Here is a 22,971-nt window from a genome sequence, read left to right as displayed (position 1 = left end):
GATGTTGTTCCTGGGATCTGTTGTAGCCATTGGTCCAGTTTGGGGGTGACTGCCCCGAGGGCCCCGATGACCACAGGCACCACTGTGGTCTTCACCTTCCAGGCCCTCTCCAGTTCCTCCCTGAGGCCCTGGTATTTCTCTAGTTTCTCGTGCTCCTTTTTCCTGATGTTGCAGTCGCTTGGTATTGCTACATCTATCACAACGGCTTTCCTCTGTTGTTTATCCACTACGACAATGTCTGGTTGGTTCGCCATTACCATTTTGTCTGTCTGGATCTGGAAGTCCCACAGGATCTTAGCTCTGGCGTTCTCCGCCACCTTTGGGGGTGTTTCCCACTTTGATCTCGGGGTTTCCAGTCCATATTCTGCACAGATGTTTCTGTACACTATGCCTGCAACTTGGTTATGTCGTTCCATGTACGCTTTCCCTGCCAGTATCTTGCACCCTGCTGTTATGTGCTGGACTGTCTCAGGGGCCTCCTTGCACAACCTACACCTTGGGTCTTGTCTGGTGTGGTATATCTGGGCCTCTATTGCTCTGGTGTTTAGGGCCTGTTCCTGGGCGGCCAGGATGAGGGCCTCTGTGCTGTCCTTGAGTCCAGCTTTTTCCAGCCATTGGTAGGATTTACTGATATCAGCCACTTGGGTTATTTGCTGGTGGTACATCCCATGTAGGGGCTTGTCCTGCCATGATGGTATCTCTGGCACCTCAACCTCCGTTCCCTGTTGTCTGAGATATTCACTGAGCACATTGTCTGTTGAGGCTTTGTCCCTGATGTATTTATGGATCTTAGTTGTTTCGTCCTGGACTGTGGTTCTCACACTCACTAGTCCTCTGCCTCCTTCCTTGCGGCTCGTGTACAGTCTCAGGGTGCTGGATTTGGGATGGAATCCTCCATGCATTGTTAGTAGTTTTCTAGTCTTAATATCAGTGGCTTTTATCTCCTCCTTTGGCCAGCTAATTATTCCAGCAGGGTATCTGATTACTGGCAGGGCATAGCTGTTTATTGCGCGGATTTTGTTCTTGCCATTGAGCTGGCTTCTCAGGACTTGCCTTATTCGTTGGAGGTATTTAGCTGTGGCTCCTTTCCTTGTGACCTCATCGAGGTTGCCATTTGCTTGTGGTATACCTAGGTACTTGTAGCTGTCCTCTATGTCTGCTATTGTTCCTTCTGGGAGTGAGACCCCTTCTGTGCGGATGACCTTCCCCCTCTTTGTGATCAGCCGACCACACTTCTCTAGTCCGAATGACATCCCAATGTCCGTGCTGTAGATCCTGGTGGTGTGGATCAGTGAGTCGATGTCTCGCTCACTCTTGGCATACAGCTTGATGTCATCCATGTAGAGAAGGTGGCTGATGTTGGCCCCATTTTTGAGTCGGTATCCGTAGCCAGTCTTGTTGATAATTTGGCTGAGGGGGTTCAGGCCTATGCAGAACAGTAGCGGGGACAGAGCATCTCCTTGGTATATGCCACATTTGATGGACACTTGTGCAAGTGGTTTGCAGTTGGCTTCAAGGGTGGTTTTCCACAGCTTCATCGAGTTTGCAATGAAGGCTCTCAGAGTCCTGTTGATGTTATACATCTCTAAGCATTCAATGATCCAAGTATGCGGCATTGAGTCATAGGCTTTCTTGTAATCAATCCAAGCCATGCACAGGTTGGTGTGTCGGGTTTTGCAGTCTCGGGCAACTGTGCGGTCTACGAGGAGTTGGTGTTTGGCTCCTCTGCTATTTACACCGATACCTTTCTGTGCCGTGCTCATGTATTTATCCATGTGTTTGCTTATCTTGGCCGCTATGATGCCTGACATGAGCTTCCATGTTGTGGAGAGGCAGGTTATTGGTCGGTAGTTGGGTGGGACTGGACCCTTTGATCCTAATCCTTCTGGATTAGGATTGTCCGCCCTTCAGTTAACCATTCAGGGTGAGTCCCACTTTGTAGCAGCTGGTTCATTTGGTCTGCCAGTCGCTGAGACTGAGACTCAGCGACCTGAGACTCTTTCTTGGACATGGTTACCAAGGCTTGCTCAGGGAGGCTTTCCCATATGCCTTTCCAGTATTGTTCAGTCTCCAGCCTTGGTGGGTCTACTCTGTTGTTATTACCCTGCCATTGAGAGTACACCTTAGCTGGTTGAGTGGAGAAGAGCCGGTTAATCCTTCTGGATTCATTCTCCCTTGTGTATCTCTTTAGGCGGCTGGCCAAGGCTTGGAGCCTCTGTTTGGCAGTTTCTCAGGGTGAGTCCCACTTTGTAGCAGCTGGTTCATTTGGTCTGCCAGTCGCTGAGACTGAGACATGTGTCTGCACAAACGGTTAGAAACCGGATGGTATGAGGGCCCGACGTCCACAGATGGGGGTTGTGCTCACAGCCCAACACCGTGCAGGACGCTTGGCATTTGCCAGAGAACACCAGGATTGGCAAATTCGCCACTGGCGCCTTGTGCTCTTCATAGATGAAAGCAGGTTCACACTGAGCACATGTGACAGACGTGACAGAGTCTGGAGACGCCGTGGAGAGCTGCCTGCAACATCCTTCACTGCAACCGGTTTGGCAGTGGGTCAGTAATGGTGTGGGGTGGCATTTCTTTGGAGGGCCGCACAGCCCTCCATGTGCTCACCAGAGGTAGCCTGACTGCCATTAGGTACCGAGATGAGATCCTCAGACCCCTTGTGAGACCATATGCTGTTGCGGTTGGCCCTGGGTTCCTCCTAATGCAGGACAATGCTAGACCTCATGTGGCTGGAGTGTGTCAGCAGTTCCTGCAAGATGAAGGCATTGAAGCTATGGACTGGCCAGCCCGTTCCCCAGACCTGAATCCAATTGAGCACATCTGGGATATCATGTCTCGCTCCATCCACCAACTTCACGTTGCACCACAGACTGTCCAGGAGTTGGCGGATGCTTTAGTCCAGGTCTGGGAGGAGATCCCTCAGGAGACCATCCGCCACCTCATCAGGAGCATGCCCAGGCATTGTAGGGAGGTCATACAGGCACGTGGAGGCCACACACAATACTGAGCCTCATTTTGACTTGTTTTAAGGACATTACATTAAAGTTGGATCAGCGTGTAGTGTTATTTCACTTTAATTTTGTGTGTGGCTCCAAATCCAGGCCTCCATTGGTTAATAAATTTGATTTCCATTGATGATTTTTGTGTGATTTTGTTGTCAGCACATTCAACTTTGTACAGAACAAAGTATTCAATGAGAATATTTCTTTCATTCAGATCTAGGATGTGTTATTTGAATGTTCCCTTTATTTTTTTGAGCAGTGTATATAGTACAGACCAAAAGTTTGGACACACTAATTCAATGGGTTTTCTTTATTTTCATGACTTTCATAAGGCAAGAAATCCCACTTATTAACCTGACAGGGCACACCTATGAAGTGAAAACCAATTTCAGTTGACTACCTCTTGAAGCTCATCAAGAAAATGCAGAGTGTGTGCAAAGCAGTAATCACAGCAAAAGGTTGCTACTTTGAAGAAACTAGAATATAAGGGGTATTTTCACTTGTTTTACACTTTTTTGTTTAGTGCATATTTCCACATGTGTTATTCATAGTTTTGATGCCTTCAGTGTGAATCTACAATGTCAATAGTCATGAAAATAATGGAAACTCATTGAATTAAAAGGTGTGTCCAAACTTTTGGTCTGTACAAGATAAATATACATATATATACCAAAAAGAACATTAATGAAACCTTCCAAAGTAAAACAGCACCATATCAATTTTAATACAGCGGGTTTTCAGAAAAGACATTCAAAATAATAATCCATCTCTTCAACCGAACCAGTGACTGTCAGTAGGGTCAGAATGGCTCGCAGCTTCCCGGGGTTCTCCTTCAACTCCTCTAAGGCTTTGAAGACATTACAAAGAATGCTATAGTCTGCAAAGAATAACAAAACAAACTCAGTAATTTAAAATAACTCTTACTGGAGAGTGCCCCTCCTGGGTACTCCCTTGTTAAGGGCCACTGCTTATCGGCCACAGGTTGTCGGTGCCTGTCCCGGCGGCAACCCTCAAACCCGTTGGTGGACACCTTCGGTGAGGGATTCTGTCAGGCTGAAGAAGGAGTCCTATCGGGCCATTTTGGCCTGTGGGACTCCAGAAGCAGCTGATGGGCGAAGCGGCATGTGGCTCGGGTGATTGCTGAGGAGAAAACTCGGGCGTGGGAGGAGTTTGGAGAGGCCATGGAGAAAGACTTCCGCATGGCTTTGAGGCAATTCTGGTCCACCATCAGGCATCTGCCTGATGGTGGACCAGAATTGGACCAGGAGGGGGACGCAGTACAGCACCAACACTTTGATACGGGCTGTCAGGTCCCTGTATGACCAGTGTCAGAGTATGGTTCACATTTCGGGCTTGTTTTCAGTGAGAGTTGGACACCGCCAGGGCTGGTCTTTGTCACCGATTCTGTTCATTACTTTCATGGACAGAATTTCTAGGTGCAGCCAAGGTGTTGAGGGGATCCGTTTTGGTGGCCTTAGGATCACGTCTCTGCTTTTTGCAGATGATGTGGTCCTATTGGCTTCATCAGGTCGTGACCTGCAGCTCTCGCTGAAATGGTATTTAGCGGCCGGGATGAGGATCAGGGCCTCCAAATCCGAGGTCATGGTCTTGAGTCAGAAAAGGGTAGAGTGCCTTCTCCAGGTCACTTGGGGGGGTGTCCAGCCCCAAGTGGAGGAGTTCAAGTGTCTCGGGATCTTGTTCACAAATGAGGGAAGAAGGGAGCGGGAGGTCGACAGGCGGATTGGCGCAGCGTCTGCTATGAAGCGGACGCTGTACCAGTCTGTCATGGTGAAGAGAGAGCTGAGTCAAAAAGTGAAGCTCTCGATTTACCGGTCGATCTACGTTCCCACCCTCATCTATGGTTTTGGGTCATGACCGAAAGAACGAGATCGCGGATACAAGCGGCTGAAACGGGTTTTCTCAGTAGGGTGTCTGGACTCTCCCTGAGAGATAGGGTGAGAAGCTTGGTCATCCGGGAGGGACTCAGAGTAGAGCTTTTTATGCTTGGTCAGTTGAGGTGACGCCGGCATCTGGTCGGAGGTGTTCCAAGCATGTCCCACCGGAGGAGGCCCCGAGGAAGACCCAGGAGGGACTATGTTTCTCGGCTGCCCTGGGAACACCTTGGGCTGGAACAGCTGGAACAAGTGGCTGGGGAGAGGGAAGTCTGGGCCTCCCTTCTTAAGTTGCTACTCCCGCGACCCGACCCCGGATAAAGCAGAAGAAAATGGATGGATGGATAGATGGATGGAAAATTACATGTAACTCCTAGCTGTCTTTTCTTGCTGTATTAGAAAATGTCGGTAAGCTTTGCACATTTGACAGTATAAAGCAGAAGTATACATTTATTTTCTTTAACTCGGCTTTTTAAAAGGGACAATCTACAACTCAAACATAAATGCTACCATTTGATGCGCTGTACCAAATAATAGAAAAAGGCAAGACGCAATCTGTCCCTTCCTATTATTTTTATTCTTTGCCAGCAGCTCCACTCCACCTGACTTTTGGTAGATATGTGGACTGACGCTATGCTGTTTTTCTTCTGTGGCCCTCAGTCTATGAACCAATCAGTCCGTCCGCGAATTCTCCTGATTACCTGCTTATGTTGACATTGTGGTACAGGGAACTACAACATTAATGAAAAAATAACATTTCACACAGAAACATATTTCTGGCCACATCAAACTTATAATAAAAGTTGAGAAGTCATGATGGCGCCACCTGGTCGGTATGAAGGAGGACGAAGTTTGGCATATGATACACACACAAGCGCCAGTAACAAGTTATATGGCCTTTTATGCTTGGTCAGAATATGATACAAATAAATATGGAAACCACTTACCAAACAAGGTAGATACCATCAGTTTCATATGTAATACAAAAGCGTTGTTTCATGATTGCAGAAATTTGAATACAATTCGGAAAAGGAAGTTGGGAAGTGATGTCCCTGGGCAGATTTTTTTTTTTTAACTCCAAATGAAAGTACTTCTTGGACATTTATTTAAGTATTCTTCTTCTTTGAAATAAGTTTACATTACGTTAGAATAAATGCAATGCAGATTATGCAGGAAAAGAAATGATAACGATCAGATTTTATTTTCCAAAAAATTTTTTTTACATGTTTTATTTTTTTTATCTGTATGTTAGAGGGCCTGCTTGTGCCCCTCAGCAATAATATTTAGCTAAATATAATAATTTAGGAAAATAAAGTCTGGCTGCCCTCAGTCAAATAATGAGGAACTGAGAACTGATAGCAGTTCCTCTGCCTCCATGTTGTTCAGACACCGGGTTCATGGTGAGGAGGAGGGGTTTGTGCCCTCTAAACTATCAAATTATGGGCAAGAATATTTTTATTCACAAACCAAATACACTGGTTTGTGAAGAAAAATGTAGGTTTGATGTTGACGTTAGAAAAAATGTTTATATTTATATTTTCGTAATTGTCCTTGCAATAGCGGGAAAAAACCCGCCTCGCCCCTAAACACAGAAATGCTTCGGCTGCACAGAAAACTTCTGACTTTAACTTAATCAGGCTGCTACATGCCCGGTTCGCTACAGGCAGTCTGAATCGGTTCCACCAACAGATATAAAGAATGTCTGTCTTTATATCAGACATCCTGATATGAGACACGGTACTGCAACTGCCACAGTGAGTCACAACGCAGCTCAAAGCCCCGGTACCACCTGCTCTCTGTTCGCTCTGCTTCACCTTAATGTTGAAGCAGAGCTTCAACCAGCGGCTTTAACCAGGCGGGTTAAAGCCGCTGCTGACGGGATCTGGGCTGTAGGTAAATAGAAGTTATTGCAGAACCTCAAGTGTTAAAGGAAGATTCGGCCCAGAGCATATAGAGTTCACAAAATAAACACCAGAGAAAATACTGTAGCAATAATTAGAACCGCAGTATAGAGCCAAACATGCCACAATTATATTAATGAAAATGTCCCCAAAGCATCGGCGGACTAACATAGGGGCAACCAGGGGATTCCAGGTAGACTCCAGGTAGATTCCACAGATGCGCATTGCAGCAGCTGTTCATGCAGGGCCGGCCCAAGGTAATATGGGGCTTTAGACAGAACCTCCCAGAAACCCTTCCTACTAAGAACCTCAGCATCACTAACATGTTTAAATATCGATAAGGTCTTTGAGAGGGAAACCAGGTATATTGGCTGAGTTTAAAATCAATCACTGATTATTGGTTATTTGCTGTGATGTATTTGACCCAACTCAAACACAAAGATTACACCATATTGTAGCCATAGTAACACAACAATCAAACTATCAAGATGATTCTTTAAACTTTTACAAAGTAAATTTCCTAATTAAATCCTAAATGTATTTTTTTTTTCTCAGCTGAATGCATTAAATAAAATTTAATAACATTGTCATTCTCTATAAAAGAATGCTACAGGTTTTACAATTAAACCATTTCTATGGGCCCTTGAATGTCATGAGGGCCCTACCAGTAGCTACTGAGTTTTCTTTCCCTGTCTTACAATTCTAGATCTCAGAATTATATAGTGTTGACCCCTTTGACCTTTTTTGATCTCTAAAGCAGTCTGCAGCCAAGTTGTTCTAGAGGTTAAATAGATATTATTAGGGCTTAATTAGTAAAATGACAGCAAATTTGCTTATTTCATAACTTTATAACCAGCAACCTTCTCACCTATGGTCTGTTTAACAGATACAGTCTCAGATCAACTCAGCCCTCCAGGACTGTCAGCAGCAGAAACAGTAACTTTATGCCTGTTGGGGAAAATACAACATTTGCTTTGCATTGTCCCCAGATGATAGTAAGATCCAATTAAATTCTTGATTAATATGGGTTGTTGCTATGTTGTTGTACGGTATTTTAAGATCTTGTTCATTGTGCCCCTTTTTAACTTTGAGCCCCTGCTCCTCCAAAGGTCTCTGCACGGCCCTGAATTAAGCCCTTTTAAGAAATCTCATATCAACATAGTGAAAAACTAAACTCCAGTCTGTTCTTACCTGTGAAGAATGAGTGAACCTCCTTTTACTCCAGACATCGTTTACTGTTTGTAAACTTCATTTGGCGGAAAATATAGTTAAATATGCTGTAAATATCACGTGAAGAGTGCTGTTCCAGTCTGGCAGATGACTGCATAAAGTGTTTGCATGACACAAGGTATAATTCCTTGGAAGCCAGCTGCCACTGCAGCTTCCTTATCGCCAGAGTTCAGCTACCTGCTTTGAATGAGACCTGGATGTGCTGAACATTCTCTTCTCATGTATTTGATCATCCAGAGATGGCCATGAGGGAAGAAGTGGCCATTTGCATGTCAAACCAATGTCAATATGACAGAGCCCCTCTTATCTTTAAATTTGTTACCTTAATTTTAAAGGCACGGCACATGTTGAATTAATTGCTCTGATGAAAACAGCTTGTAGCACTGTTGCCTTTCAGCAATAAGGTCCTGGGTTCGATTCCTGGCTGGGATCTTTCTGCATGGAGTTTGCATGTTCTCCCTGTGCATGCGTGGGTTCTCTCCGGGTACTCCGGCTTCCTCCCACAGTCCAAAAACATGACTGTCAGGTTAATTGGTCTCTCTCTCTAAATTCTCCCTAGGTGTGAGTGTGAGGTTGTTTGTCCTGTGTGTCTCTGTGTTGCCCTGCGACAGACTGGCGACCTGTCCAGGGTGTACCCCGCCTCTCGCCCTGAACATAGCTGCACCAGCAACCCTCCCGACCCCATTAGGGGCAAAGGGTGAACAGAAAATGGATGGATGGATGGATGGATGGAAAACAGCTTGTCAAGATATCTTTGCTATTTAATTTAGCCATTTAAAAATTCATTTACTAAGCACCCAGATATGTTTGTCAAATTGTTGAGCTCCCTCATGGTTGTTTTAGAAGATGAGAAGACATGGTGACTGAGTTTTAGACACAAGAAAGCAGCTCATGCAGCTTTTAGTAGATGGCAGTGTTTGTTTTCCCAGCTCATGACATGACAGCAGATTTTTCTGACTGAGCAGAACAGCACCAGCAAATTTCCCTCCACGAATGCTAACTCCACAGAAATGGCTCCACGAGCTAACGAGCCTTTAAGGTGTGTCAAAAATTTTTAAAATGTGGATCTCATTAAAATGACTAAAATCTTTTCCTATCTGAATTATAGAGTATATCTCACAACTTTCCTTTTGTGGCTGAATGAATATAATGTATGAACAACTTTTATTTTAATTCATTAAGTATTCTATCATTTGCATGCGCCCAAAACAACAATGTAAAAAAACAAAACTTACTACATACATTAAAGATACATGGCTTCATTATTTGACATAGTTATATTGTTCTTTTCAGTTTGCAGGTTTACTTGAGCAGAAAAGGAGTAATGTCTGGGTATGTTGAAATGTTAAACTTTTACCTTGCTGTGAGCAACTCTTGGAGCACGGTTGTGCAGTGATTTGAAACACAAATTCAATTTAATCACATTTTATTTGATCTCCCTCATAAAAGTTAAATATAGCCCATTACCATTATCCCACACTTAGACAATGCAGACACACACACACGCACGCACACACACGCAAACAAAAAAGAGAGCCAAAGGGCCAGTCCAATGCAAGGATCCACTGAGTCTTATCCACCGGGGCTTTGAGCTGCGTCGCGACTCGCAGTACCTACCGTATCTTATATCAGGATGTCTGACATTCTTTATATATGTTGGTGGGACCGACTCAGACTACCTGCAGCGAACCGGGCATGTAGCAGCCTGATTAAGTTAAAGTCAGAAGTTTTCTCTGCAGCCAAAGCATTTCTGTGTTTAGGGGGGGCGAGGCGGGTTTTTTCTCGCTATTGCAAGGACAATTACGAAAATATAAATAGAAACATTTTTTTCTAACGTCAACATCAGACCTACGTTTTTATTCACAAACCAGTGTATTTGGTTTGTGAAACCAAATACACTGGTTTGTGAATAAAAATATTCTTGCCCATAATTTGATAGTTTAGAGGGCACAGATCCGCCCCCCGCCTCCTCACCATGGACCCTGTATCTGAACAACATGGAGGCAGAGGAACTGAGAGCAGCCGAACTCTATTTTCCTAAATTATTATATTTAGCTAAATATTATTGCTGAGGGGCACAAGCAGGCCCTCTGACATACAGATTAAAAAAAATAAAAAATTGAAAAAAAATTGTTTTGGAAAAAAAAAATCAAAAAGGGCACTAGGGACATCAAGGATAAAAGGGGCAGGGGCTCAAGCCCCCTTCACCCCCTCTCTGCACGTGCCTGTTTTTGTTTACCAATGAGTGCAGAAAGTTGATTAGAAGTTTACAATCATAGAAATTCTCCAATAAACCTGCCTTGGTTTAAGATACCAAGGCTGAGGCTGAGTGTGATCAAACTAAACTCAGCAATTTTTGTTTAGCAATTTTATCTTTCCTTTAGTGAACACGTTAAATTGTTTTTCTGTTCTTGAGAGAAAATATATTCACATGTTATCAAAGTTTTCTTTTCTCAAGACATCCAGCTATGCAAAATTTAGTGAATGGGGATAAATCCTGATGTGTTACTACATAAACCAATAGAACATTTTGAGTAATGTTTGTTCTATGCAGTAATAAAACTCTTCATTAGAGCTGCTATTTGGCTCTTATCTGGAAAATACTGAAAGCAAAACGAGTCTTCCAGGGATTCGGTGACTGATGAAGAGCCTTAGTAAATTTCAGTGTGGCTATGCTGACACCTTCTGGCTAACAGGCTATTTAACATTTCATCATACTGCTATTGAGCAGTGAATAATACAAAGATGCACTGTGTGTGTGAACTAAAAGATTTTAATGTTACAGCCACAAACTTCATTGTTTTACAATTTAGATTACCTTAGAAAGAAAAACCTTAAAGTTTAATGTACATTTGTGTTCGTCTGCCAGACATCACTCCTAACTTATACCAGAGGTTCAATATACAAAAAGTAGACATACTTTACCATAAATGAGAATTTTGAAGGAGCTTCACTTAAATCATTCTAATCATTTATAATATAGCAAATCTGACTCAAAACTTCAACAAGCACTCAAGCCTCTACGCATTTTAAATTTTTTTATTAACTGTTCCAGAAATGAACATCTTAGATATATGTCATTGGAGTTGACTCAAGAAAAAAAGAAGATTTCTCAGTTTAAACTTCAAGACCAGTTTCTTGTTTGTATTGGAAAAAGTTTTTATGAATAAATGCAACTTTGAAAATTTCTGCTTTAACAGACCACTTCCCCAGTAGCAGAAACTTTAGAGAGACTTCCAAGCCAACAGAAATAAAGCTTCCAACAGAGGTAGCCGCCTGTGTCGCTTTGATTCTGTCTGCTATAGAGATTAGGCGCTGGGCGTCACGAGGGGCCAGATGGAGCGTCTGCTCTGGGTCTGTTAGTCGGGTCTAGAGACGTTCCCTCATACACTACCTTGTTCCGGATGCCCTCCTGTATGACCCTCTGCTGCACCCGTAACTTAGCGTTGTTCATTCTGCAGTAAAACCTGAATGACACAAAAGTGAGAAAAACAGCTTTTGTTTCTGGCAGGGAAACGTGATAATCCCAGAGAACATACCAAGACCCGAGAGTGGTGAGCATGAAGCCTGCAAATCCTACATCAAAGGAGCGCCTCACTCGACCTGACAGCAGGAAAGAAAGAGCCTGAGTCATCAAGTACAGCTCATTTTAACTGAGATAAAAATGTTTTATTAAAGTCAATGAATGATTACTAGAGATACAAATCTTTTTAGATTCAGAAAATTTTTTTAATTCAGAAACATTTTTTTTATTCAAATGGTCTGTTTACATATTATGCGACTGACAAGAAGAGAGGAAGTGTAAAGATTTATTTAAAATCAATTCATTCAATTCATACTGAATCAAATTTCAGCAGTTTAGATTTCAATAAAAGTACATTTGCACATAAATTCTCTAACTATTGTACCAGTTAGCTTATATATATATACAGTACAGACCAAAAGTTTGGACACACCTTCTAATTAAAATGGGTTTTCTTTATTTTCATGACTATTTATAAGGCAAGAAATCCTATTAACCAGACAGGGCACACCTATGAAGTGAAAACCATTTCAGGTGACTACCTCTTGAAGCTCATCAAGAAGTGTGTGCAAAGCAGTAATCACAGCAAAAGGTTGCTACTTTGAAGAAACTAGAATATAAGGGGTATTTTCAGTTGTTTTACACTTTTTTGTTTAGTGCATATTTCCACATGTGTTATTCATAGTTTTGATGCCTTCAGTGTGAATCTACAATGTCAATAGTCATGAAAATAAAGGAAACTCATTGAATTAAAAGGTGTGTCCAAACTTTTGGTCTGTACTGTATATATATATATACAAATATATATATATATATTAGGGGTTGAACCAATTAGTCGACTAGTCGACTCTAAGACGTCTCGCGAGTTTTTACATTTCATGTCGACTAGTCGCAGTCGTGATTGCCGGTGGTGACAGCCTGTGCTGATCTGACAGCACAGTATACGTCACAAGACACAAGAAAAATAAGTTAATACATTAGTTTAAATGATATGTAGATGGATGCATATTTGTGGTTTTACAGTGTTTTTAAAAGGAGATGGAGTTGCAGCTGCAGTCCACTACAAAACACGAGCCGTCTAAAACTCGCCCCCTTCCCGCTAAGGTGTCACTTAGCCGGCTCGCGAGTGTCTTTGTCACGACGATCTAACTAACTAACTAACCGCAGATCCCCACCATGGCGAACCCGCTGCAGTGGTGGGCCAGCAACCAGGGCAGATTTCCCCGTCTGGCAAACCTCAGCAGAAAATATTTAGCTGTTCCGGCAACCAGCACTCCCAGCGAGAGGATTTTCTCTCTCGCTGGGAATACCATTACGAGAAAGCGGGCAAGCCTTCATCCGGCTCATGTTGATGCCCTTGTTTTCCTACATGTCAACCAAGAAAAAACAACTCTTAGCGAAGAGAATATTGACAGCGAGTGAACTTTATTTACTCCCCCCGCCCCCGTGCCACCTCTTTTTATTGTTTTTACATGCCATCTAAAAGCTGTGCGTTTCCTTTTGAATGTTGGTTTCCCAGCAACTTATTATTTATCATAAACTATCCCGATGTTTTGTTGTTTCACTTGTTGCTGTTCTGTGTAAATGCCGTATTTTTTCCGTGGAAAATGGTAATAAAGCCTGTACGTTACTCCAAAGCTTTGCGTCTTGCGTTGCTATGACGTCAAAACGACTAGTCAACTCGACATCGACTCGACTTTTATCATGTTGACGTTGACTAGAAAATATCTTAAATCGTTCAATCTGCTGAGTCAGCAGAGCTTCCTGCCGCGCATCGGGCGGAGGAGAAGAAGGTGTTTCGTTGAATTCAGCTGTAACCAAACGGGATCCGTTCATAACAAGTTTGGCTTGTGATGTTCCAAAAGCACCATGTAGTCAGTGTGATAATTTGACTCCTATAGTAACTATCCAGAGATCATCAGCATCAGCCGGTGTTTAGAAAAAAAAAGTCAGACCCGACTTTGTGCAACAAACTTCTCCCCGCTGCTCACAAAGAATCTCCATAATAGACTTAGTAAAAGCAGACTGCGGGGTGCAGACGGAGGGGAGGTGTGCCTGGATGGTGGTGTAGGGGTGCAGTCCCTGACTGTGGGGGTGGGACATGGCCTGGCCAGGAATAGCATGGGACTGGTAAATGGTGGAGCCCACAGAGATGACGGGGACGATGGCCGCCGCAGTGACCGAAGCAGTGACCGCTCCCACCCCCGAAGAGTCCATGTTGGCTACGCCGTCCAGCACACCGCAGGTGGCATCTGGGGGCCTCCGGCCAGAGCTCCCGTTGGCCCCACAGCGGCCTGGAGGATCCCGCTGCTGGCCAGCACCGCCGCCCACCGACTGCTCGTACAGCCAATACCACTGATGGGCCACCTCGAACAGGACCTCAGGATACACGCCGCCGCCCTTCGCTGCCTCCTCCACGGCCATGCAGGCCTTCTCCAGCATCACGTTGTCCTGGAAGCAGGAAGAGACAGAGACGTAGAGACGGGAGTAGGTCAAATCGTTCTCCTATATGGTGAGCATTTAATTTGATCTGATTCTTAGCATCTTTAAAGTTCTCTAGCGTTTGACTCAGCTTATCCAGAGATCAGGTAATGTTTCCTTCTGGTAAGTGGAAATAACACGTGGTGAGTCGAGTTGTTCATATCTACATTATTAACAGTGAGAATAAACTGTTAAAGTCACAATATTTTGTGGAATTCCTTGGAAACATGATTACTTAAGTCTTTCTGCTCATAACTCAATCTCTGCAAAGAGTCAAATCTTCACACAAAAAAACATTACAGGCTAATTTATCAGTTACATCCAACATTAGACAGCACACAAACAACTGCATTCAATCAGATTTTGAAATATGAACACAGCTTTTATTAATAACACAACAATTTTTTAATAACTGGAATCAGAAACTTGACTCCTGCTACCCCAATGACGAGTCGCCATAACCTTATGTGAGTTACAGCCATGATAAAAAAACTCAAAATGTTAACACGACTATACATAGTCATATATATACATATTATGCATTTAGTGTGGACAGTGTGCAGGAAAAGTTGACTTGCTCTACCTGTTCTTTGCACTGAACCAGGGCTCTCTGGATCTCATTGGGGTTGAGGGCGTGAGCGTGAGGCAGGCAGCTGAGCGCCAGCTCTGCGGCTGCCCGGACCATGTTGGGGTCCCTGGCCCGTGATGCCCGGTCTGCCAGGGACGCCACCTCTGGTGGAGTCAGGTGGCCATCCCAGCACTCCACCAGGATATTCAGGGCTGCGCTGCCAATCTCCATCGCTTGGCCTAAAGAAAAAGCAGAAAGGAAACCGTGGTTACAATACCTGACCAAATGTAACAAATGACTGTTAAAATGCGTGTCCTTTAATAATCACACCAGTTATCCAGGAGACATGAGATGAGTAGGTCCTGGACAGCCAGTTGGGCGAAACAAAATTGTGGAGGCCAAGAGCGTACAGTCCAATCTCGAAGGCACAGAGATGGAGGTTCCTGTGTGGCCCCTGGTGACCGCCGCTGGCTGAGGGCTGGGTGAAGATGGAGGTGGAGGAGTTCCCTCCGGCTTTGATCAGCACCGTCTTGGCCAGTTCAAAGTAAAAATGGGCTGCTGCCTCGGAGGGCTGGTTGGGCACATGGGGGCATGACACTCAAGGCGGCGCCCCTTATACCTGAACACATGGAAACGTTGAAACCGGTCAACATGAAACCCAAACATAAAGTATCTGAGTACACCAAGTACACTTCATAGTGAGGTGGAATAAAACAGCTTTGACCAACGGAACAGATGTTCCAGTTTGGGAATTTTCATATTTCATAGTAAAAATATTCGTTAGCGCAACATTTGTTCTCGTGTTCTGAGCTTCTACTGTTCACTAGCTGCATTTCATGAACTTTAAAATTGAACAAATAAAATTCCGAAAATAAATTTGCCTAGTGGAAATGCACCAATTTCAAAAAACTTGTTTTCCAACAAGAAGCTTTTAACTGTTGGATGAGTGGATTTTTCAGCCATATGGGTTTTAGGGTATTTGGTAAAACTGCAGTGGAAACCTTTATTTTTTTTTTTGCATCACACGAGTCACATGATCAACAACCGGCTGTTACTACTGGCGAAAAGATGAGGAAGACGACAGGAAGTGGTAGGAGGCTGATGGCGCCACACGTGAATATTTCTTATTTAATGGAAACACCACAATTGTGAAATTGTGTTTTTTCGACTTTCGCGGAATATTGTGCATATTTGTAATGGGAACGCAGTTTCTGTCAGATAAAAGTAATCAGTGATGTCTGAAGAGAAACTAGAGTTACCAGAAAGAATAATCCCAGCTTTCCAGATCCACATGCAAAATTATTTTGTGTACAATGAAACATCAGGTTATTTGAGATTACATTCAAAGTAAAAGAATGGATCTTTATAGCTCTGAAAAGCCAACCCTGTAGAGAGGTGTGGTATTGTCAGCATGCGTACCTGCTGGTGTCAGGTGCTCTTGGCCCTAGCCCCGCCCCCAGCCCTGCGTGAACCACTGGAGGATGAGGAGCCCAGCGAGTCTGATGAAGAGCTGCTGATGCTGTCGCTGTCCTGTCCGACGTGCCCAGGACGCCGCCGCCCAGCCCCACCCCGGAGCGGCCTCCGGCTGAGGGTCGGGGAGCTGTCTGAGGTCGTCTCAGGAGCGCTGCTGTCTATGCTCGCCATGCCTGTTCACACACATGCTCTTTAAAGTTTGCACACTGGGTTTGCTTCACTACAAATCAGCAGTGTGTTTTCACCAAGAGGGTAAAACTCCCCCCAACAGGAAAAAAATAATACCAAAACTAAAATCTAAAGGTGAGTTTTTTTAAATTACAGCGTGTAAAAAAGGGACAGACATGTAGGATTAGTGGGGCACTCAAAGGAGGACAAGTAAAGCCAGGTCAGAGTGCATACCAGTGTGTTTCTTCTTCTGGCGGACAGGCGAGCCCCAGCAACGCTGGCTGTAGCCGCAGCGCCCCCCTAGAGCCAGTCGACTGGGAACTGTGGCCTCCGGTTTAAAGGACGCTGTTTCATTCTGCTGCTCACTTGATAACTGTGCTCCATCTGAAACTGCAAGGACACAAATTCAAGTCAGTGTTCATTGGAAAACACATCTAGTTCTGATCAATTACAGAGGAAAGGAAGAAATGCTCTAAGTAAGTTTGGGTACTCTGCACATTCACAATTTCCGAAGGCATTCTTCTGCTATTTTGCACCACAGTCTAAAACGTTTGCACAGAATTTCACAAATCTGGGAACCTCAGACCAGAAGAATTCACCCAGCTCTGCCGTTTCTTCCAACTTTCAACATATTTCTATCCTGAATGTGTTGGGTTCCTACCATGCTCCTTGGTGTCAGCAGCGTTCTCCCCGCCTGTGCTGTTCTGCAGCAGGCTGAGCTCGACCTGTGAGGTCACTTCCTCCCCAGCCAGAGCCACAGCAGAGGAAGAGCTTGAGGAAGACGCAGCCAAGGTGTTAGATGAGGACGATGACAAGGCGTGTTTGGTGACCCCTCCGGCGGAGCCTCCGATCCCGCTGTGGCTCCCAGTAGTGTGTTTGGACGGGCTGCGCTGACTGCCCCCTGCTGGCTTGCTGGAGTAGAATGAGCTCAGAGTCTGAGGCTTGTGGGTCTGGCTCTCCCTGTCCAGCAGCTTATCCAGGATCTGATCAAGGAGAGAGACTTCAGCACTCTACACATGCACCTGGTATCAGGGAGTTGATTCTGAAACCATAATCAAAATCTACTTTATATTGTAAGAGTTCATATTTCTGTGATGTGCTTTGTGTGACAAACTGGACAAGTTCAGTTCAGTTTCGAAGAACCATCAAAGGAAACAGATGGCCACACTAGACAGTATGCACTACATACAGTGTGTGTATGTTGGGTTTGTGTCTAGTAGGGTAAGTGGGTACAAACTACTACAAGTGTATTACTGTTTGTTTCCAATAGCAACGTCAAAACTTATGACCAAGCTCTGTGCATTACTACTGACTTCTTCTCTTTGTTGAGCATGATAATGTCTAGTCTGGAGATTAGACAGGAAATGTGCCGACATGCAGTGTGATTCACACTACAGTCACTTTAGAAAGCTGAACATTTCAAGGATTTTTAGTCATTACTGCTGACTTTTAGTCATTCCAGTTTCTACTCTACTTTCCCCAGTTTACATCAGTTGTTGGCTGCATACAATACAAGACAATAAAACCTCACCAGGCTGTGATAACAAGATCTAAAGCTGATCCCTACAGGTCAAAGGTTGTCTATCATATCTATCGGTAGCCATGTTTGATAAAGCGTGAGCCACCCTTTACCTTCTTGAGTTTGCTTTGGTCATCCTTGTAGGTGATCATGAGGGCTAAAGCCAGGTCACCCTTCACCCGCCGAGTTCCTTCACAGAGCAAAGGATGCTCTGCCTCGCTGACTGTCCGTCTTCATACCTGCACATGCAAAGTCATGGAAACAGCAATCGGCACGAGTTAAGGAGTTTCAGGGCAACGGCAAAGGAAGTCTGTGTGTTAAAATCTGTGAAGACTGGCAACAAATTATACTTTGAAAGAACAAGATAATCAGCCCGTAACACAAGTAAAAGGAGCCAGGGGACAAATTACCAAGAGCAGCTACAGCAGCTTCAAAGCCCAGCTCCTCGTCCCCGGGCATCTCATTGTTTCGGTTGCGACTGGGTGGACGGGAACCAGTTGGGGACACAACTAAAGAGACATCATGGAGATGAGACTTTGTTCAAAGGATGCTAGAATAAATAAAAACTACCTTGTGCAGTCATTGCTTCTTCTATCTTTGAGAAATAAATCAAGATCTGTAATTCAACTTTAGAAAATGTTATCGTTTTCATTTCATTCCATATGGAAGGCAGGCAGAAACTCAACAAATCAAAGTAGTCACCCAAACATAATGAACATCGTAGATGGTTTCTTGATGTTGATGACAAATCAAAAGCAGACATGACAAAGTGGCCAGAAAAAAAAGTTCTTATCAAAAGTAAAAAATGAAAAAAAAAAAACTACTCTTTTGCTTTAGAACATCTGAAGGCCAGAAATAATCATTTGGATGCCAACCTGGGGTGCAGAGAACGTCAAATATGAAACTGGCAACATCAAAGGCAGCACCGGTCTATAATCACAGAGGTTTCCGTCCCTGAGCTGCTCGGCTCGCTCTCTGATGGCCGACATCTCCACCAGGCCCAGGGGAATCTTCTTCAACAGCGCCACCACCTCAGACTCCTGGTAGGCCAGCTTCACCTGCTCAGTCACAACATGGAGAGTCAGTAATGAAGGTACTAGTTCAGGTCTTTACATGATTTGAAAGGATTTAGATGTTTCCATGTGTTTCATGACTGTTGCCTTGTCCTTATACAACATCCAAATATTACAGCAACTTATGCAGCTCAATTAGGTTTTCTCTGGGTTAGGTCTCAGGTCGTTTTAAGACAAACAGATCATGCATGTGTGTGACTTTGAGCCACAGACCTCCAGAGCTTTAGTAGAGGCAGGCGGCCTCTGCAGCTCCAGGGAGAACATTCCGGTACTGAAAGCCAGGTTGTGGAGCTCCAGCCTCTCGCTGAGGACCGTGAGGAGGAAGGCAGCTTTAGACAGAGTGTTGGTGGCCACCTGAGTCTGACGGCTGGTCGACACCTTGCTCTTCTTTCCCTGCGGTCCATGAACATGTCAGAGGGTGTCAGAGTGGAATCATATGCTCCGGTGTGGTGGGACGTTTTACCAGATACCTTGGTCTGGGGTTGCTCCACCTTCAGGTCAGGAGGATTGGCAGCAGGTCTCTGGCCAGCTCCACAGCCAGCTGACATGCCTCATTACTGTAGCCATGAGCATACAGGGCTTCAGCACATGCAAACAGCACCTAGACAAACACACACGGTGAAAAGCTACCAAAGCTCACAAGATGTCTGAATATCACAATCATTTGGAACGACTAATACAGAATAACTGCACAGGAAGTAACTTTTAAAAACTAAATTGCTAAGCTGCTGTTGTTTTGCTTCTTTACCTCCATGCGTCCTGCCTGTTCCAGAGGTTTAATTCCTGCAAAGATGTCTGGCTCTTCCTCCTGGTGGCTGTCGGCCAGCTGCTTGTCGGCTCCCTCCTCTGATGCAGCGCTCAGGTAGTACGCCTGGTAGTCATCCTCAGCCAGAGCTTCTCCTTCAGAAGCTCCACCTGCAGCCTCCGCCCCCTGGTTAGCTGCTGCTGCACCTGCTGCTTCTACAGCTGCAGGTTCTGCCTCCCTGTTGCCCCATGGCACCTTGGCGGAAGCTGGAGGGCTGCCAGGTCTGGCTGTCCCAGTGCAGCGTGGACGGCATGTCTTCGCTTCTGCCGTTGGGCTCAGTGAACCCCTCCACCGTGTCCACAGCCACCTCCATGTGTTCTTTAGCAGTAAACAGGCTGGAGCAGACTCTGCAGCAGTCAGTGCCGCAGGACGTGACCCGCTGCTTCATGTCAAAACTCTTGCTCCCGCCGCCGCCTCTGCTGTATTTGGGCAAGTCTCGGAGCAGCGGGCTGGGAGAGGGCAGCACCTCCACCGGGGCGGGGAGGAACTCGAAGGTGTGCAGGCCTCGGCTCCCAGAGCCAGGTTACAGCTGTCATCCAGACTGAGGTCAGCCAGGTCAGGCTCCAGAGAGCTGTCCTCACTGCTGGTTCTGCGCTTGGCGTTGGAATGCTTACCACTTCCCAACCCTCCGCTGCCCCCAGGACCTCCAGCCGACGGAACCTTCCCTCCTCCCTGGGTCAGCTTCAGTTTGCCTCCGGAGGAGGAAGCAGCTCCTTTATACATGCACTTCCCCCCACCGTCCTCTAAAGACAGAGAGACACTCCCCCCAGCCGGACCAGCATCCCTCCTCCTCCACTCAGTGACAAACCTTTCCGTTTGCTCAGAATAGTCTCCTTTGGTCTCACAGCCACCTCCTGCTGGGAGAAATGGCCGGTTCCCCCTTCCTTTGTAGTCCAGCACCACTCCGCCCTCTGCTTTGCTCGCTGCTCCTGCTTCAGAAGGCTCGCCGGCCGCTCCGGCGGCAGCCTTCACTCCCCTCTGGAACTGCATGGCCCTGGGCCAGCAGAACGGGCTGTTCTTCTTGTCTGCGCTGCAGTAGGTGATGCCTTCCAGCGGATAAGCCGCCTCCCAGTGAAGTAGCAGGATTTCCACAGCGGGCTTGAAGCCCTTGGAAGAGTTTATCCAGCGACTTTCGATGTTGTCCTCGTTTCACGATCTCTATAACTTTCAGATGCCACTGCTTCAGCTGGCTAGCCAGCTCCAACCGCCTGCAAACAGACCATGTGGAGGCTGAAATCTCAACACTTTTCATTGATTAGGCAATTCAGTGTTGGTATATATTAGGGCTGTCAACGTTAATGCATTGATATTATAACACAGATAATCGAACTACCTATTTTGACCTAGAAGCCTCTCTCCAGCGGAGGGCATCCTAGTTCCCAGTAGCATTATGGTCTACGTGTACGAGCTCGAAATGTCACATGCATGAAATACACCAGCCGATCGGCTGGATGACAACAAGCGGACTCACTGCACAAATTTCATAAGAAATGAATGGAGAGGGGCATTTCTAAACTAACCTTTAATACAAAATAAATTCCTTTAATCTTCCTGAATATAAACCTGGATAACTGAGAATCATCAGACATGTTTGGTTTAAGATAATAAAGCATTTTTAAAAAACTTTTGATATGAACTATATGGGCAGTTGCCCAGGGCAGCATCAGAAAGGGTGGGGTAAGCAAGAACTAGAAAAAATAAATATATATTATCTGTCCAGTTGTCTCCTGAAAACGTTTGGTAGGGGCGTGCCGTGGTGGCGTAGTGGTTAGCGCGACCCTTGTTTGGAGACCTTGAGTCCTCGACGCGGCCGTCGCGGTTCGACTCCCGACCTGCAATATTTGCCCGCATGTCTTCCCTCCTCTCCTTCCCCCTTTCCTGTCAGCCTACTTTCAATAAGGGACACTAGAGCCCACAACAAGACCCCCTGGTGGGGTAAAAAAAAAAAAAAAAAGTTTGGTAGTGCTTGTATTGCGTGCGTACTGAAGTATGTTTCCCTTAGTTCTATTACTAAGAAATAATAAAAATCAGATAATTTTTGCATTTTAATTGGTTGAAGTGCAGCAGGGAGGCCTGTCCCAGAGCACCATTCCTGCAAGTTCCACACTGTGGTCAATTTTTAATATTTAAACTTACAAAATTAGGCATAGTTATTAATTGTGATAATTAGATTACATTTTTAAATCACCTCACAACTCTAATGTATATTCAAATCTGTAAGAATAGTTAAAACATGACTTTTGTCTGTGCTCTGACCTGGTGGGGGCTCATGGTAGGATCAAGCACCGCCAGCCTCCACAGGACAACCATCTCATCACACATGCTGGCACAGGCGTGAGCCGCCACCTCTGATTGGCCGTTGCTGACGGCCCCTGTGTGGCCGCTGGCGCTGCTGTGGGACGCCCGAGGTTCTGACGCTGTACCACCAGCTGATGATCTGAAACACAAACCGGGCTGGGTGTGAGCAACAGTCTGGGCACAAAGCAACAGCTCTCAACACGGTGTGTTTTGAATGTGCCAGTAGACTCCAATGCAGACCAAAAAAGTGAACTCTGGCCCGCCTAAAAACCTTGTTTTAAATAAAAACCTCGGTTTTATTTAAGTGAACTCTGGTGCAGATCGAATGCATATGTGGATGCAAGCAGACCAGAGACCGCTCCAAAAGCAGGAAGCGATCTACAGAGCCAGGGCATTCTGGGTAAATACGACCAAATCAAACATGCTAGTCCAGCACTAGACAGGGAACTGGTTCACCATCTTTTAGCAGAAAGACGATGGATTTAGTAGGATTTTACTAGAAATCCTACTAAAATTTCTGGCGCTTCTCCATTTTTGTTTACATTTTACAAAGACAGATGTGGCGCTCAGTGTCTTTTTTTGAGGTTTTTGTGTCATTTCCTCAGTGGTTCTTGGTACAGCTGCCCCACAAGCGAGGGGGGAAGAATAGTTTTTTTAAATAGTTTGGATTGTTTTGGCACAGTGCAGTGTGGAAGAGAACCACAAGAGCTGAAAATGTAAGAAATGTTGCGACTTTGATCTCCAATCGAACCGAGTCTACAGGACTGTAGGGTGTGAAAACAGCACTAAAATCTAATGGTAAATGGGCCTAGTGACAGTAAAAACTCACCTGTTCATAGGTAAGGCACTGTTCAGTGAGGATCTCCAGCAGTGGCGCAGCGTTGCTGTCTCGCCTCTTAACATTTCCCTGACGATGGACAGAAGGTTCCAGATGCCCTCTGGTTCCCGGCCCCTCAGAGGGCGCAGCAGGCACGCCCACTCAGCAGCTGCCGGAAGGCTCAGTGGAGACAGGTACATGGAGTTCCACAT

General features: G+C 45.2%; 1 protein-coding gene and 1 pseudogene across 1 annotated transcript in view; both read right to left on the bottom strand.

The window, feature by feature from the left end:
• The window catches only part of LOC116737152 (uncharacterized), a 26,599-nt gene extending 14,985 nt beyond the window's left edge, over positions 1-11,614 (bottom strand). Inside the window, exons 1-2 of the mRNA XM_032590163.1 lie at positions 11,574-11,614; positions 11,429-11,501 (exon numbers count right to left, since the gene is read on the bottom strand). The gene's annotated coding sequence lies outside the window, so the exon portion shown is untranslated. The remainder of the gene's footprint in view (positions 1-11,428; positions 11,502-11,573) is intronic.
• Positions 11,357-22,971, bottom strand: LOC116737151 (zinc finger SWIM domain-containing protein 8-like; annotated as a pseudogene).

Source organism: Xiphophorus hellerii, chromosome 17, assembly GCF_003331165.1.
Source record: "Xiphophorus hellerii strain 12219 chromosome 17, Xiphophorus_hellerii-4.1, whole genome shotgun sequence".
NCBI classification, from domain to species: domain Eukaryota; kingdom Metazoa; phylum Chordata; class Actinopteri; order Cyprinodontiformes; family Poeciliidae; genus Xiphophorus; species Xiphophorus hellerii.
This window is presented reverse-complemented; position numbering and strand designations above follow the sequence as displayed.